The following is a 6530-nucleotide window of genomic DNA, read 5'->3' as shown; positions in this document are numbered from 1 at the left end:
CTCTCTCTCTCTCCCTCTTTTTTTTTTGATTATATGTCTTGTTCTTGTTATTCATAATACAATGTATGTTTGTTTTGTTTGCTTTGTCCACCCTTCTGATTTCGTCAACAGGAAGTGTCTGATTCTCAGTTTCATTCTGCCATCAATTATTCACATCACTCTCTCTCAATTCAAAGCATCCTAAGCATCCACTCAAATACATTATAACCACTACTTATACCGTTCACTCCGCTAATGTGAACACAGTTACATTATATCGAAATTCCGCTTACATTATCCACTTTTTTTCTTACATGCTTGATTATAACAACATTTTGATATAACAAAAGAAAGCTGTTGATCCCAAGGACTTCACTACATTACTTCACTCTATTACTATAGGCCTACCTAACTAGGCAGAGAAATTTACATACATTATTGCACGTGCCATTCTCATCAATTAATAAAATACCTTTTTTTTTCATTAATAACAACAGAGAAAGGAGCACAATCCACAAGTTTTTTTTCTTTATAAATGTATATACATCTCCATATATATATATATATATATATATATATATATATATTTATTTATTACATGTAAGTGTTGAAAGAACTACATTGCAGTTAAGTTTCAAGGTATCCACCAATCTTCATGACAATGTATCACACACATAACAAAAAAAAAAATACCTAAAGTAAGAGCTGCATAAGCAGTCTACAGTTTTATCTACTTTTTAGCAGTATAGTCAAATGCAGTTTTAGATCATTTTATTTTTTTTATTTATAACTCTCATTTATTTATTCATCCATTTATTAATTATTTTTAATTTATTTTTTGGTGGTGGTATTGGACTCAGTCTCCAGCCAAGTGGCATGAAAGAGACCTACGAAAGGTACAACTGTCAGCGGTCTTGTGAGTACATGTAGGAACGCGAGTAGGATCAGTCTGTCTTGACTACAACAGTGATGTACAGTGAACATTTCAAAAAAAAATTCTTCTGCTGAAGCTCAGTAATAAGACAAGAGCAAATGAATGTACCAGGTAGTTTGAACAATTGCAGAGCTACATTGTATTGAGCAGATCTGTACAAATAATTTGCCGGCAAATTCTGACACTGGCAATAAACAAACTATACTGATACCGATGTTGCACAAACATGAAACAGTTGTGAATATTGCTTGAATGTTTTGTAAGTGAATAAAATCAAGCAAGAATACCACAAATGTTTTGAGGCAATACTCTGTAAATTACATGACATCTACACTTTTGGCAAGGTTTCACTCAAATGATACATGTACAGAGATAACTTCATTAATAGTTCAAACTGCATGAATGTTTGAGGGTGTACAAATGCCCTTGAGTACTCTGAAGGTAGGTACACATACGTGTATCTACTATAGTATTCACATCGCCAAGGTTTCACACACATGAATAGAGGGTGACAGTAAACTGGCAGCTGCAAGAGCAATTTGAGGGTGTACATGTATACATATGAAGTGTACTTACTGGAAACAAAATGAAACATGTACAAAATATATAAACTTCATCGACAGTCCAAACAGCAGAGAATGTTTTGAAGGTGTACATATGCCCTTAAATACTTTGAAGGCAAGTACAATGTATCTATTGGTCACACTGCCAATGTTTCAAAGACATGAACTGGCAGCTGCATCAACAATTCAGAAGTGTACATACTACATATGAAGCAGGGGCGGATCCAGGAATTCCGTAAAGAGGGGACGCGTTTACAAAATTAAAGGGGGGCGCATGCACCCGTCCCCCCATTTTTTTCTTTTAATTTCTTTTGTTTAAACAAAAAATAAAGGGGGGCGTGCGCCAGTTGCGGTCCTAACTGGATCCGCCACTGTATAAAGTACACTTTATACTGGAAACTAAACAGATAAAAAATTTAAAGTAACTTTAAAACATCAATATTACTGGAAATCGAAGCAGACAGATTAGACTTGGCCTTATAGCATCTTGCAAAACATCTATGTGAAGAAATCTTTCATTCCCAACTTTAGCATTGACTGTATATAATCTTATCTGAAATGTCAAAAGGCAAACTAATCATCCCAACATCTCTGTCAACTGAATACACATGTATCAGTACATGTACACAAGCAGTATCATACACATTTAAAATATCTGTGTGTCACTCTCTTCATGGTTATGACTGAGTGAATGATACAAATGTGTATTCGAACCCCTTACCAGTAACAACACTCGACAACCCTGAGGTAGACTACAGGCCAACATGAAACCTCCCAGGTGTTATAAAAATCTGCTCATCTTACCTTTCACAAGGTCCACAATTTTTCTTTATAGGTATCTAATAAGAGCATGCCCGTTCAATGCGAACATGTTCAAAATTTTGGTTGATTTGGGGGAAGTACTAATGTAATGTATCATCTATCTAACTGTTGTGTCAAAATCTTCATCTTCCTTATCCCTTCTTGACCGTTCAATTCCTCTTGGTGACATACCTTGTGTATCTTCCTGATCGAACAGAATTCTTACATCTTTGAAACCTCTTCTGAAATGGGTCACAACCAAAATATTAGCAATAAAACATGCATACATGTACTAACTAAACCTCTTATAGTGCTTCAGTGATGATGTACAAATTAAATTCATACCTTCAGCAACAAGACATGCCCCCTGTCGAGTAATGGCTGTACGTCCAGATACTACTTCATACTGTACAATGTACTTGCTTCCATAACATTTATCAAGAATATCATGAAGGATAATATTTAGTTTAATCAGGGCTCATAATTCTGCCATCTGTACAGACTCCAAAGTAATTTATATGCACATAATTTAACATATACTATCTTGCATAGTTCCACACATTGATGTATCTGTAATGGTCGAACTTCACATTTACTACAACAACCGCGCTTTTCAAAGAATATACATGTACATCCTCTTTACTAAAAATGTTACCGTAAAGATGAATGAAGTTGATATACAGTAACATACTGTACTATGTTACAATTGTATATCAACTTCATTCTTCCTATTGTATCATATCACATATTTAGCACCTTTCTGAGGTAGGTTATCATGATCACATACTGCTCTAGGTTTTTCAATGAAATGAAAAAGTTGACAGGTGTACTAACAGAGCTACCAAGTCTCACGCATTCTGCGTGAGACTCAAGCATTTAGGGTCCGTCTCACGATCTCACGCATGGCACCCATTTTTCTCACGCTTTGGGAGCATAGCTTAAAGGAGTAGAGTGAGAGTTGCAATTGAAGGCATATTTCCCTTTTGTCTATCAAAATACGTAAAAAATAGTCACTTAAAAAAGTATGCACCAGCTTGCACCATGAAGAGCTAAAAATTTGAAAAGCTCCCTACCGTGGGAGGGCGGACATCCCCCTCCCACACCCTCCCCTCGCTCACACACATGCGGGCGCGCCGAGACGCTGAGGCATGAAAATCTCACTCATAAAAAAATTTTGAACTTGGCATCTATGTACTAATCAGTTGTTTCTATTCTTGTGAGGAAGTCACTCAGCGCTTGCAAAGCAGCAGTGCTCTCCTTGATAAAAATCTGTCAGAGATTGAATGGTACGTGTGCATCCAAGAAAACAAAATACACTATAGAACTGACAGTGTAGATCTTCTCGTTTATGTCATGCAGATTTTCCTGGAGGCCACAGAGAAGAGAATCACCTTAAATATGCATGTTCCATCGATGTGATGTCAGGTACTGGGGATACCTACATATACAATGTGACACAAATAGAGAAAGGATTAGAAAATGCATAACAACTTTTCCAGATATTACTCCAAATTAATCATAGATGATATTATAAACCATTATTCACAATAACATGTCCGAAAACATTATGTTGGAGTAAACCCCAATTCAAGCAGAGAGAAACTACAGACATGTACTGTACTATGGTAAACATATGAAGAGTCTGTTCGCAAAAACCGATAAGTCCATTTTTGAAGATTTTCAAGTACAGTCTCTGTCATAAAGTACAAAATAACACCTTTTAAATGAGATATTGGTCACTACATATAAAAGGGCATTTTTGAAGTTATGGTCAAAAGAAGCAAAAATTGTCTTAGTATTCTCTTTATTTTTCCTGACCTTTAATCGCAAATATCTCCATTTGGCAAATATGGACTTATCGGTTTTTGCGAACAAACTCTTCATATTATTCTGAGAATAATTGCATTCATTCAGACATCCTCGTAAACTTTATTGTTACAAATTGTAGATGCGGAAGACTAATAATACATCTCTATATTTACTGACAACTTGTATACCAACTTGAAAAATTCAAATAGCCTGGTACTCTATTCGTGTTAACATTGCAGCCGGGTCAACTCTTAAACATGTCATGAAAATTATGTTTACATCAAATACTAGAATCGCTCTTGTGCCTTCTTTCTCCATGCGAAAGAAAAAACTAATAATAATAATAATATTGAATCTATACTGTTCTTGTTTGTATTAAGTGATGAGTAAATCATATAATAATTAACTACTAAAGTAAGAGATGAAGACTAAGACCCTGTTTATTCTTCTTCTTCTTCTTCTATCTTCAAAGGGCTATAAAAATGCAGCCTATCACGAAGGATATTATAGACAGCATACACATTGTACACTGTACAATTTTTGTGAATAAGTTGTAAATTCAAATTTACAAATTGCCATCGCCACATACAATTGTAGGCCTACCGCCACCGGCCTACACTGACTCACTGTACACAACACACGATATCACGAAGTTCCAATTGAGCGAATGAACAACGCTAATTTCAATATATGGGACTGACCCTGCACCTCCGCAGAGATCGTTAACAACGGTGCATTTATGGTCCGAAAAAGTCCCCTTCCGCACTAGATGCAATCACGTGACCTTCCGGAGGACTAGAATACATTATTTGGCCTCTAAAAATGCGATCTTCAGGCCTAATTTTTAACAAGTTATGCTTCTAGGGCACCGTCGATCTTGGTATCTGCGTAAAGCACGAAGTATTGCCGACCTGATGAACAAAAAGTCACATCAATCCCCTTTTTAGATGGGTCAGCAGCCATCTATAAACACGGGAATGTTTTGAAAGAGGAAAAATACTATGTCAACTTCGAGATACTATTTAAACGGCAAAAAATACTCATTTTGAACCGGAAAAAATAGCATGTCGATCACAAGAAGTCAGACATCAAACTTACCCCACAACATCGCTGTTGAAAAGCGTTGTAAAAACACACGTTATTCAGCAAGTCAGGCGTAGATTCAATTATTCTCGATGTAGTATGCATGTAACGGCACGAGCGTGCATATCCACATGTGAGGCCGAGGCGAGGACCGTCGACTGCTAGCTCGCCTCGCGTCGCTTCCGCGCCAGCGTAGCGCGCTAAATCTGGGTACTGCATAGCCAGCCGGCCAGCTGGCCGGCCACTCACCTCAGCTCAGTGCTAACAAAGTGTCATGGCACTGTGACTCCGCTCAGACTGGCGCCACCTTTTGGCCGGAAAAAAAGAGGAACGTATTTTTTTTTTTATCGGAGTGAAATGGTTTTATCAGAGTGAAATGGTTTTAGCGCAGTGAAATGGTTTCGTCTGAGTGATATGGTACGCCAAAGTGAAATGTATTTTTGTGAAGAGTGAAATGAATTTGTATTTAAAAGTGAAATGTATTTTTGTGAAAAGTGAAATGAATCTTTATGTAAAAGTGAAATGTATTTTTGTAAAAAGTGAAATGAATCTTTATGTAAAAGTGAAATGTATTTTTGTAAAAAGTGAAATGAATTTTAATTCAAAAGTGAAATGTATTTTTGTGAAAAGTGAGATGAAGCTTAATTCAAAAGTGAAATTTATTTTTGTGAAAAGTGAAATGAATTTTAATTTAAAAGTGAAATGTATTATTGTGAAAAGTGAAATGTATTTTTATAAAAAGTAAAATCAATGTTTGTGAGTGAAATGTATTTGTTAAAAGTGAAATGAATATTGGCTGGAGTGAAATGAATTTTGTATTGTTTCCTTAATGGCGTTCCATATCCCGTGGTAGACTTTAACCTGTCTATTAGACCCATACGGAGCCGCAGTCGAACCGATAATATTCAGCACGTTTTTCCGCAAAATACATACAAGAATGCAATGCACACAAAATGTCCGATAACTTGTCTATAGCGGTCATCTGTCTATAACGGCCACTCTTCGTCTCCCTTGGGTGGCCGCTATAGTCAGGTTTGACTGTAGTGTCATTCTGACCCGCAGCAAGACAGACCATTTTGAGCAACAGCTGTCCTGCCCACAGAACTCTGGGTTCTGTGGTCCTGCCCTGTCACCTTTCAAAGGTCACCTTCTGCAGACAGGACGGTGGTCAATAGAAAACACGCGCACACGATGGTAAACATTACGCGCCCTTCATTCAACGGTACCGTACTGCGGTGCGGTAAGGTGCTAGCTGTGCAGGCAGACACCCATTCATTCCCATGCACGCCGTACGAACGTTCGCTCTGCACTGAATTACAAAGAGCACAGCTAGCTAGGCAGAGCAGCAACAGGAGCACTTA

This window comes from Diadema antillarum, unplaced genomic scaffold, assembly GCF_040938485.1.
Source record: "Diadema antillarum isolate AM-2024a unplaced genomic scaffold, OU_Dant_1.0 seq00000400_RagTag, whole genome shotgun sequence".
Lineage (NCBI taxonomy): Eukaryota > Metazoa > Echinodermata > Echinoidea > Diadematoida > Diadematidae > Diadema > Diadema antillarum.
Note: the sequence above shows the minus strand (reverse complement) of the source record.